Source organism: Vicugna pacos, chromosome 18, assembly GCF_048564905.1.
Source record: "Vicugna pacos chromosome 18, VicPac4, whole genome shotgun sequence".
In the NCBI taxonomy this organism is placed as follows: domain Eukaryota; kingdom Metazoa; phylum Chordata; class Mammalia; order Artiodactyla; family Camelidae; genus Vicugna; species Vicugna pacos.
The window spans coordinates 25,758,935-25,771,564 of NC_133004.1; the positions used below are offsets into that span (position 1 = coordinate 25,758,935).

General features: G+C 48.4%; 1 non-coding gene across 1 annotated transcript; it reads right to left on the minus strand.

Moving 5' to 3' along the window:
• Positions 1-12,262: 12,262 nt before the first annotated feature.
• TRNAD-AUC (transfer RNA aspartic acid (anticodon AUC)) lies at positions 12,263-12,335 on the minus strand. Its single transcript has one exon. It is a non-coding gene; the product is annotated as a tRNA-Asp (tRNA).
• Between the last annotated feature and the right edge of the window lie 295 nt (positions 12,336-12,630).

Sequence of the window (12,630 nt, forward strand, 5' to 3'; positions counted from 1 at the left end):
ATAAATGCTAAAACTATCTAAACAGGGCCAGCAGGGAGGTGGAGAAACAGCCCAGAGATCGAAAGTGTCCATCATGAGTGCCACGTCTGGTTTCCTGGGGAGCAAGACCTCCTTTGGCTTCTGTGCACACGTTTTGCTTTGAGAGACACCCGGGAAGCTGCAGGGATGGCTTAAGGCTATGCCTGTCAACTAACAAGTTTCCTAAACTGCGGCGGAGGAGCTGAGCTGGGGAGGCAAACTTTGCACAAAGCTGGCAGCCGACATCACTGCGCAAACAGAAGACACTCAAAGGAGATCCTGGCATCAGGGCAGATTCCAGAAGCTTCAGGACCCCTGGGACCACACAACAGGGATCTGGCTCATATCAGGAGACTTGAACGAACTCCCTCTGCTCTGCACACTTCCTGCCACCACACCCCCAACACACAGACCTGCCTTACGAAGTCTCAGAGCCCTGGGGACACAGAGGATGGCTCTCAGGCAGATGAGTCATTGACTCCCATGCCCCTTTGAACGTCAAATCCTTTTGCATTACAGCCTCCTCCACCCACAGCTGAACTGCTCCTCCTGACACATCAGAGGGGATGCTGTGAATGACCTGGACTCCAAACCCCAAGGGGCACCGTGGGTGAAACCCATCTTCAAAGGACTGAGGAGGATTTGAAGTCTGCAGATCATTATTTCCAGCTGCAGGGGAGGCAGAGGAGCCCTGCTGAAACTCCCAGGAAGTGTCACTGAAGCCACAGCTGCAAGATAATCAGAGTGCAGTTCAGCGTGAGGCAGAAAACCCAACATGACCCATCAGTTGGTGAATGAGAGGCTTCGCTCTTTGGGGGATCCTATTGTTCGTGTGACTGCTTTCTTGAAGGTCTCACTTTGCCCAGACACACACACACACACACACACACACACGCACGCACACGCACACGCACACGCACATATGAAACTATTAGCAATAAACTCCATTCTGGAGATTTCTACAGCAGCTATAGTGCACCCCAGACCATCCTCTGTCCAAGATTGAGAAGAGTCGAACGTGGGCTGACCAGCCATCCCCAGCTTATCACTTCCCAGCCAGCGGTTGCCACAGCAAAACCTGCTCAGCAAAGCAGTAATGAAAGAGAGACCCAGGTGGAGACCAGCACTTTTCTGTAGCAGCGCAGCGCAGCCCGGATGAAGAACAGGAAAACGTGGATGGTGGGTGGTACCCCCTCCAAGGCGGCAGCGAATCTAGTTGGGTCTGGGACTCTGAGTCTGGGGATAAATTTCAGCAGGAGTTTTCACAATCTTTGGGTCTCCTGGCAGTTTGTTTACACGGACTATATAAATAAGCCACTTGGGCACTGTTACAGGCTGAGCTGTGTCCCCCCACCCCCCAAAGTTCACATGTTGAAGTTCCAACCCCTTGTACCTCAGGATGTGACTGTCTTTGGAAATAGAGTCTATAAAGAAGTGATTATGGTAAAATGAGGTCATTAGGTTGGGCCCTCATCGAATATGACTGGTGTCCTTACAAGAAGAAATTAGGACACGGAGCACACAGAGGGAAGGCCACGTGAGGACACAGGGAGAAGGTGACCATCTAGAAGCCGAGGAGAGAGGTCTCAGAAGAAACCAACTCTGCTGACACCTTGACCTTGGACTCCCATCCTCCGGGATTGTAAAACAACGCATTTCCACCGTTCACGCCGCTCGGTCTGTGCCGCTTTGTTATGGAAGTCCTAGGAAACGCATGCACGCTCCCCACCACGGACAGCGTGAACGCACCCTCATAATCAGCGGGACTGCCCGTTCAAGGGCATCCCAGGCCGGATGGACTCCTACCCTTGCCTGCGAGTCTCCAGACAATTTTGTAATTTTTAGATTTTAGTGTCAGAGGTAAAGCCCCAGTTCCCCACCCTCGTTTCAACTTTGACACCAAATGGAATCTAATCAACGCTTGTCCCTTCTTGACAGCTGGCTGTCTTTCCGGAATGCCTTTTCCACGTGCAGCCCTCGGGGATGCCTCACGCGCTGGGGACTGAAGGCCTGGAGGCAATGAAAGGAGACGGGGCAGAAGCAGCCCTTGGTGCGGATCCACGCTGAGCTGTAAAGGCTTTGACCTAACATTTCCCTTCTCTCAGAAGTCCTGGGAGACCCTGAGAGACAGCTGTGCTTGCTCCCATTCTACAGATGAGGAAACTAACCACTGAATGGTGGAAGGGCTTAAGACACTCTTTTCCAGCCCCTGACGGTAGACCTACTCTGGTGCTTGCATAAATCTTTGGTGTCAAGGTGTGAGTGGGTGTGCATACCTTAAAATAGCTACCTAACCGGACTCCAGACCCGTGGCCTCGGCCCCTCCAATCTCCTCCCGCGCTGCATTCAGAGGAGGCTCTCAGTTTATGTCTGATCTTATCATTCCGTGTTAAAACCTTCCGGTGACTCCTCATTGCTCTTAGAAGTCTGAAATGCCAAACATGACGGAGAAGGTCCTGAGATGTCTGACCCCATCCTGCCACTCTGGCCCCGTGTCCCTCCCCTCACCAGTCCCACCCTCCCTCCAGCAGGGCTGAGCTGCCCTCTCTCCTCCCCTTCCCCCCAGAAACATTCTCCTTTCTCCACATCTCATCTGGCCGGCTCCCTCCCATACGTCAGTCTCAGCTTAGACAGAACTTCCTCCAGGAAGCCCTCTGCAGTCCCACAAGCTGGCTTCAACGTCTCTCTGTGGACCCAGTGCAACCTCTGCTTCCCTGCTTCCCTACTTCCCTGCCCAGTATTATATCTTTGGCTTGTCCGTCTCCCCACTAGACTGTATGCTTGGTAAGGATAACGTCTGTGTCATGTTCTCCATTACACTCTCAGGCGGAGAGCAGTGCGTGGCTTATCGCAGATGCCCACGAGCACTGGTTTAAATGAATGTGACTGGAAGTCCGATACACGGACATGTGAGGCAGGAGAGCAAGGCTCCCTCCTTCTCTCGTGTTCGGACATTTCCATGGATCTGACCCAGGAGGAGAAATGTTTTTTTTTTTTAAATACCCCTTGACTTCAGGTCAAGGAGAGGTTGACCTGAAATCAACCATCCAGCAAAGGAACTGGAACTCTGGACTCCAGTGGAGTAATTATTACCCCTCCCTGGTCTCTAGATAGGAGCTGGGACTTGCCTGATATCATCACCCTCTGTTCTGAGTTTTTATTATAATCTATCAAGGAAATGCAGTGAAGAACAGTTGTTCGGATTTTAAAAAAAAAAAAAAAAGCTCAACTTGAACTGAGTCACTCCTGGGAAATGGTTTTTGCAAACCATAATGCTCTGCTCCTAAGTAAAAACTGAATGTCGCCGCCCATATTCCCTTGTCCAAAACTCAGACACGGGGGCACCCGTGGCTGCAAGGAAGACTGGGAAATGTAGTCTTTATTCTAGGTGACCATGTGCTCCCTGAAAAATCCTTTTACTCTAGAAGAAATGAAGACTGGATAGAGGGACAACTGACAGTCCTTTGCTCAGCATCCTCAGGTATCCATGGCAACCCTCCTACCTACGCAGGCTGCATTCTTTGACAGAGTTCACAGCACCCCTGGCATGAGGGACGGCAGCCAGAAGTAATTACGCCTCATCCCAAGACTACTACGACTCACTGGGGCATGACGTGAGCCATCAGATACAAAAATTGGGAAATTGTAAACCTTTCTGCAAAGCCCCATGGCCCCTCTGCACCATCTTCTCCATTTTCTTATCCCACATTATCTGCAACTTGAGAGGCATCAGGTCTAATGAAAAGATCACTGACTTTAGTCCAGAAGACCTGGGTTTGAATCTTAGGTAAGTCACTTACTAGCTGTGCGGTCTTAAAGCATTTAACCCATCTGTGCCTCATCTTTCTCATCTGTAAAATGGGGATTATAAGATCTCATGGAATTGTGTTAAGGACCAAGCAGCTCACAGTAAGGACTCAGTACATGGCCGCTACTGTTACCACAGTACTTCTCTTGATCAGTGAGGTCATTGCAGCTGCCTTCTGGATAATCACCCAGGAAGTAGAGTTTCTTTTTTTAAAAAAGCCTCCATTCCAGGGCTAAGTCACACGAGTTTCAGAGAATCCATCTGTTAAGTCTCTCAGTTTAAGGAGACAGGCTCTAAATAAAATAGGATTCGAGGACTGTCCCAGATGGCACAGACCTCCGTCCACCCTGGTTTATCACTTGCCTGTTTGTTGCTGCTGTCATTAACAATAAGACTAGCCGACATTTGTTCGACGCCTCCTCTGTGCCAGGCTCCATGCTTTTCAGTCCTCACAACAGACCCACGAGGCAAGTTTCCTCATTCCCCTTCCCCAGGTGAGGAGACTAAGCTCAGAGGGGGGAGTGATTTTTCTCCAAGTCGCCCAGAGCCAGCCTAGTATTCAGATTCAACCCAAAACAGTATTCCTCATTTATTCATGTGCTCCTTTTATATTTCTTTGTGTGAAAAATGCCCCCCCAAATCATAAGAGTAAAAGTCACCCATTATGACACCACTTTCTTCTTTTGAAGTCTATAATGAAAGAATGAGTAACAGCCACCCCCAGCCTGGCTGGCTCCCCTTCCCCAGAAATAACCACTTCATGCTTATGCAGTTTAATATTTGTTAAATTCTCATTCCCACTCTCTTTCAAACAAGTCATTTCAAATAGGAGGAGCTAAAACTGCTGTGTTAAAACCTGCTGGGAGAAATGGCTTCCAGGCTATATAAGCCGGCTTCCGTGGGTCTCTTACATTCATTCATTCATTCATTCATTCAATAAGTATGAATCAAACATCTCAGACTTGCCAAGAGCTAGTCAGTCACTTAGAATACAAAAATAAACAAGCCTTCGGCTCTGTCTTGGGGGAGCCACCTGCAGAGGGGAAGCCCATGGCCCATTATAACATAAGACGGAAAGAGATTGAATGTATATCAAGATGAAAGGTCAAAAATGAGGAGGAGGCCCATGGAAAGAGATGCTTGCGTTCAGGATTAGAGGATGCACTGACTTCAGACACCAGGGGGCATGTCATCCCCAGCAGAGGCCAACAGGAGGGCCCCCAGAGGCCTTTCATGTGGTTAGGACATTATGAGAAGGGATGGAAAAGTCACCTGGGCCTTGGATACCATGGCTCGACTTGTGGCGATGTTAATGAAAAAGAGAGAGGCCAACATTTTAAAATCCATCGTTAGGAAAGTAACTTGGCAATAAAGAGAAACAAACTATGGAGATGGAGTCTGCCATGGGTGGACCTTGAAAAGATGATGCTGGGAGAAAGCAGCCAATCAGAAAAGACCATGTACTGTTGCCTGTGGGCACTTACATGAAATGCCCAGAACAGGCACATCTATAGAGACAGAAAGTAGATTGGTGGTTGCCTAGGGGGAGGGGTGTAGGGAGGAAACGGGGGGGGGGGGGGTGACTGCTAATGGGCGTGGGCTTTAGGGGGGTGAAGAAGCTGCTCTAAGACTGATTGTGATGGTTGCACAGCTCCGTGAGTTGAATTGTACTAAAATACATTGAACTGTACACTTTAAATGGATGAATTGTATGGTATGTGAATTACGGCTCAATAAAGCTCTTTTTGAAAAAAAGGAAGCTTAACAGAGAAGAAGAAAAACAAATAACTCCATCATCAGAAAATAATATACTTCTGGGAAACTGCCAGAAAGAAGCACGTGCTCAGTTTTGTTTCCACTGTTGTTTTCCCACAGCCTCACTTTGGACAGAGAGAAAAATCTGCTTTTGAACTTGGGCCACCTTGACAGTCGATTGGTCAGTCAACAACCCAGGTCTGATATTTTGTCTCACCTACTTAGAGATTCCCTAGAAGACAGTGACTTTCAAAGCCTGGTCCTTGAACCACTTCCATCAAGAATCACCTGGAGTGTGAGTTATAAATGCAGATGCCTGGGCACGACCCAGGCCCGGTGAATCAAAACTCTTAGGGCATGAATCCCAGGGATTTGGACATTAATTCAGATACACATGGAAATTTGAGGACCTCTACTGTAGACTGTGACTCTGGGCTTGTAATTTCCTCCATTGCATGATGTTGGCCCCCAACTGATTTCTGTGCCTGAGCTGAATCTAAATCGTTACCCAAACCACTCAGGCCAAGGAGCCATATCAAGACATACTTGGTGTGGAAGAACATTCGCAAAGAGATATAAAAAGAAATGCAAACAGTGTGCGTGACTGTAATAGATGCGGTGTGAGTGGCGTGAGCAGCAGCCGGATTTTTCTAGTCTGCTGTGCATCCTTCTGACCTCCATGACGTGGCCTCATCCTTTCTCTTTCCTAAGACGCAATCACTTCCTGTATGAAATGCTGGGTTTGATCCTGATTGTCTAGAGGGTCTCTCCTGGTGCTGACATGTGTCACAACAAGACCCAGTGACTTGGTAGAAAGATTGGGAAGACCTCTACCATGGTTTTGACTTAGATTTAAAACAAAGACCTGACCAGCATTTTTCAAGATCCACTTTAATGAGGTCTAATTTACATACGATCAAACGCCCCCATTTTAAGCGTACATTCTGGTGAGTTTTCATAAACACAACCTTCCTCTTCACCACAATAATCAAAACATGGAGTATTTCTCTCTCTCCAAAAAGTTCCCTGTGTTCCTTTCCGGAAAATCCCTCCTCTATAGATTTCTATCTCCATAGATTTTTTTTTCTTGTCTTTTCTAGAATTTCATGTACTGAAATCATCCAACATGAACTCATTTGTGCGTAATACCCAGAGATCCATCTGTGTTGTGTCGTCCACAGGTAACGCCTTTTATTACCAGCTTTGTCTTCATGGGTCTGACAGAGGGCAAGCATCACTTCCTGGGGAGCCCCCTGCCTCCCCTGACCAGGCCAAGGCCATCATTTGCTCCCACACACCATGTCCCCCAACACTGTAGCCTCACCACTAATGATGGTTTTCCCAGAGGCTTCTCCAGGGTCCCCCTAGGAAATCCCAGGTTTATCAGTGTTCCCACTACCCAGGATGCGTTACACCATTTCTAATATCCTAGCCCCTGGTTTAATCTGATGTTCAGTTTATTGTTACATCTTAGTGGCTTCTTGCAGAGGGGTTCTTGTGGATGTCGCATTCCAACTGCCCACTTTGGGGATATGGACAGCTACTGAGCTTGGAACGCCCCTTTCTCAAGCCCATTCTTTAGCCAGAAGGTTCCATGCAGATGGTCACTCCTAAATAAGTAAGCTTCTAGCCTCTCTTGTTCTGTGCCTTAGCAATAAGGAGATGTTGAAGTTTAGGGGCAGAAATACACAGACAGTCCATAGCTAGACACTGGTCTTTATGACTTTAGAAGTCTTGTGACTCTAGAAAGTCAATTCAAGATGTTAGCTTAAGTATTCAGAAGGGCTCCAGTTCCAAACATCTCAGCTGTCATCTCACATGTATTTGTGTGGCTGGTTACTGTCTCTCCCCGACAGCACAGTAAGCCTCAGAGGGCAGAACTGGTCTGTTCTGGCTCCCCTCCCGCTCCACGCTTAGCACACTGCCCAGTCCACAGAAGACAAGTTACAGGTACGTGCTGACCGAAGCACTGAAGGGGGAGAAAGAAGTAAAAAAGTAAGGCCAACAACAAGGGAGGGAGGGAGAGAAGAAGGAAGGGAGGGAGGGAGGGAGAGGGAGGAAGGAAGGATAGAAGGAAGGAAGGGAGGAAGGGAGGGAGGAGGGAAGGAAAAATGGAAGGAAGAAAGGGAGGAGGGAGGAAGGAAGGGAGGGAGAAGGAAGGAAGAGAGGAGGAAGAGTGGATCATGTCATTGGGGTTCCTCCCGTAACACTGGTAACAAGGTGAAATCTGATGAAACAGATCATCAAACACTCCTTTACTTGTATTGCTGCATTTTGTATTGTGGCCCCCTCCCCACAAAAGATATGTTCAAGCCCTGAACCCTGGTACCTGTGAATACAACCTTACTGGGAGGTAGGGTCTTTGCAAATGTAAAGGTAAGGTTATTCTGGGGCAAGTTGGACTCAAAATCATATACAGCTCGTGTCCTGATAAGACTAGACACAGACACACTCGGGGAGAGGCCATGTGACGTCAAAGGCGGAGACTGATACATCTACAAACCAAGGGATGTTAAGGATTGCCAGCAACACCGGAAGCCCAGAGAGGCCAGGAAGGATCCTGTAGAGACTTCAAAGAGAGCGTGGCCCCACGGACAGCTTGGCTTTGGGCTTCGGGCCTCCAGAACTGTGAGAAAATAAATTGCTGTTGCTTTATGCCATCCCAGCTTGGGATCGTTTGTTACGGCACCCCAGGAAGCTCACACGTGCACCCATCGTACGGGATTTTAATTGCCCCTTTGCTGGTCTATTTTTCCTGCAAAAGGCAGAGCTGGGACGTGTGCATCTCAGCATCCCCTGTGCTAGGGCAGTGTGGCACGTAGCAGAGCTGTCGCCCAGTCTCCATTCGCTGAGCAGGCAGGAGGGGCGGGGTGGTGATGGCTCTGCTGGACCGAGCCTCTCAGCCTCTGTAGCATCAATGGCTGCATCTTCTCTGTGGGAAACCAGCTCAAAAACACCACCCCTGACCACAACCAGGTGGGATTTCCCCCTCCCCAGAAAATGAACTGGAGAAGTGATCCTAAGTAACTGCATTCCAGGGAGGATCCTGAGTTTGAGAAACAAACATACTTCCTTTCAGCTACTTGCCCGCTCCCACCCCCACCAAATACCCCTGTGCTCCAGAAAGCCTCACCACCAACCTCCTCCTCTGTCCAATACAATTCTTCACGTTGACAAAGAGCAGAATAGCTCATCAAGGACCAGGTTTGCAGGTGACTGAGCTGTACTGAGAATTGCAGTTCATTTTTAGAAAATAAACTCCAATTAGCAATCTCGGTTGCTTGTTTCATTTCCTGGCTGTTCATTTTTCACTTGTGCTGCTGCCGCCGCCGCCGCCAGCATCTCTGGGGGGACTTCAAGCCTGAAGACCCTGGGGAAATGTGTAGGGCTTTGTTCTTAACCCACCGAGGGGGTTTGCATTCTGGAGAGCTGGGGTCCGAGCATGGGGGAGGCAGGATTGATGCGCTGATTGCCTCTCATGTGTATCAGGCGCCAGGCCACGCCCTGTACAGACTTGTCATATGGGGGCTATTGGTCCCATTTTACAGATGAGGAAACAGAGATTCAAAGAGGTTAAGGATTTTCCATCTCCCAGAGTGCCACCCTTTTCCCCCCAGTTGCCCAAGTCACAGGACTGGGAATTGTTCTTAATTTCCAAATAATCAATTATGAATCTTTTCTTTGGTCTACAAATTAGGTCTCAAATCCACATGCACGTCTCTCTACCCCTCTGCCCCACTGCTTTTGCCTTGGTCTAGGAAACTGTCTCTCAACAAGCAATTACTGATCGCCTGCTGTGCACCCAGCCCTGGCCCACGCCCTGAGGATACGTGAAAAATCGAAACTAACAAAGATCCCAGCCCTCAGGGAAGCTTCATTCCAGCGCTCGCTTACCTGGATCCCTGCCACATCCTCCAGCGTGCTCCCCCTCGTCTCTCCTCCCACACAAACCCTCGTCTGCAGTGCAGCTGACTTCTCCAAAATAAAAATGTGATCATGTCATTTCCTCTCACAATTGTCTGAGGGGTTCAGATTACTCTGAGGATTAAGGTCTAGGCTCCTTAATATGATTTACAAACCCCTCTCATGACCCAGCTCTCCAGCACACACTCCTGACTCTGCTTTCCTTCATCTGGACTTTTCTGAGTTTATTTTAGAGTCTGTGTCACCCCACTCTCTCCAGCCTGCTGGCGTCTACACGTGGGGCTTTCTTTGCCACAACATCCCATTCATTCTTCACTCTCAGCCTAGACATCGCTCCCACTGGTGACCTCCCTGAACTTCCCCCTGCTCGGGCCACACTAGGGGCTTCTGCTATGTGACCTCATAGCCTCAGGTCTTCCCATGTCCTGGCATGGGTGACACTTGGCTAGTGCTGTCTTTGTCATTAGATCGTACCTTTGAAGACAGGGACAGGGTCCACCCTACTCTTCACTGTATCCACAAGCTGAAGGCATCCCTCAGTATTTGTTTGTGGAATGAATGAATGTTGAAGAAGTACCAGGTCTCAGCTTCACAGCCAGTAAGTGGCAGAAATAGGGTTTGAACTCCAAACCCCCATTCTTAATGACCATAACCCACTGTGGGGGATGTGGTCAGACTTAAGTAACGTGAGCTTTGGGTAGAACATACCATCACTTGTCACAAGTCTTCCTAATCAAAATACAGACTTAAGCTAAGGAGACAGGGAAGAGAATGACACACAAGACATGGTGTGAGTGCTTCACCACCTTAGGTCTTAGGAATGATCAAGGTTCTCTCTGGTTATCAAGGGAATGGCAGAAACACAGACTATCAAATGAGGGTGGATCTGAGACATTGCCAGTTGAGGTTCAAGGTGCGCAGGATGCCCTCACCCAGCTTATGCAGAGTAAGAGGCAGGTGTTGGCCAAGAACTCCAGGGTTCTTGACACCAGATTCCATGCTTACATCACAAACGTAACCAAACCTGGGGGAAGTCTAAGTGCTTAGTCCTCATGAAGTTGGTCAAAATCCAAAAAAATCCTAAATTTGTTCTTACGCCTCAGATCTGTCACTAAGGAGGAGCGATCTTTACTTCTGGATGCAAAATTGCAAAATTCTTTTCTTTTCTGTTTGTTTATTTATTCTTAATTGAAGTACCATCAGTTACAATGTGTCCATTTCTGGTGTACAGCAGTGTCCCAGTCATGCGTATACATACATATATTTGTTTTCATACAAAATTCCTTTCTAAGAAGGAAAGGTGATTATTAACAACAATTGGGTGGAGCAGAGGCACCATTGTGGGTCATTTCAGGAAAAGCAAGTGGCTTTTACCTTAGCCGTCCCCCCGCAGGGAAGACAAGGAGGAATAGGTAGGAAACCAGACCTACTTGTGGGGTTACTTATGTCCACCTTCCACCCGGAGGTCACGGGGAGGTGGGGGGTTGTGGGCAGCCCGAGTCAACCCATCAGCTGCTGCGTGCCAGGCAGGCTCCGGACATCACACCCCATCAGATTCTAACAACCCACTGGGATGTGCGCCAGAGTTGCACAACTAGTAAGTAATGAGCTGGCACTTGAGTCTGACGTCCAGCCTGGGGCTCATCAATGGTATGCCACGTTGACTCCCAGGCATTGGAGTTGTTGGCCAGCAGCTCGGTGATCACTGATCAGATACTGCCTGGTTTGGAACCATGTCATCTTCCCTACCCAAGGGGAGCCCCAGACAAAATAAGAATAACTTCCAAGGTCCCTCAGGGTACCCCCCCAACCTGGGAATGCCAAAGGATCATGAGTACTGACCTTACACATTCTAGAAAGTTCTTATCCACCGAGAGCAATGAAAATAGCTACTAAGCCTCTACAATATGCCAAGCACTACGCTTCCCATCCATAAGCCCAAGTTGCATGAGGCTGACCCTGGGAGGTGATTATTATCTCCATCTTTATTTTATCCAAAGCAGCTTCAAAGAGGTCAGGTAAATGTGAACAAAGCCAGTAAGGTGGTTAGGGGTAGGATTCGAGCCTCGATCTGCCCTTCACCACGATGGGATGCCAAGCTGCCACAGCCCTACCACCAGCCCAGTGGTGGCACCTGGGCAAAGTACAGCGGTTTGAGGTCCAGTGTCCTGACTTCTGTACCTTGATTTCATCTGCCAGAAAGCACTTGCCTCTTGGTGATTTGAAGGTAAAATCAGTCAGCCTCAAAACACATTGGAGACCTGCGCCATGCAGATGTAGGCTCTTTGGCTCTGCTTTGAGTCATCACTATTCATTGTCCTTGGATAGAAACGAAGGAGGGAGAAGCAATTTGTTGCTAAGCCCCCAGCCGGAGAAGGACATAACTTGGAATGAAATTGGTTGGGGAAGGAGCGTTCACTGTCCTTCCTCAGGCTGAGACCTCTGGTTTTAATTTGCATAAATGCAGATTCCCGAGAAACAAGCCTGCGACCACTAATAAATAGCATTGGCCGCCTCCTTCTCTGGACCGAGCTCACCACCACTCAGGTCTTCCTGTGTCCTTCATCCCCGAGCCTTCTCTCCGCCCATGACTCATTCCCAGAATCCTTGGTAGGATTAAAATTGTAGAAAAGGTAAAGTTTAAAAACTTTTCCCATGACCTCTTAAGACCAGACATCAGCTCTTTTCTCCCAGCAGCAGTGCCCTGTTATAGGTCACTACAAGACATTGATACAGAAGACATTTATTTATTTCTAATGGAGGTCCTGGGGATTGAACCCAGGACCTCGTGCATGATAAGCATGCACTCTGCCACTGAGCTAAACCCTCCCCACAACATATAAATTTTAGTAGGACATAATTCAGCCCATAACTGTATTTAAACATGTTAATAATTTTGAGCAGTCCGTCAACTAAAATATGGACACGCTGTGTCCTCCCCCAAGCTCCAGGCATGGATGCTTCTAATAACTCAGATCTTCAGTGTTACTGCCACTGCTGAGGTGGAATATATTTTCTCCTTTCTTGACTCCTAAACTTCTTCTCTACTGCCCTCGGACCAAGGGGAGATGACAGCCCTCATGCACAGAACTCCCTGAAAATCAACTTCTCTACTCCTAGAAGCT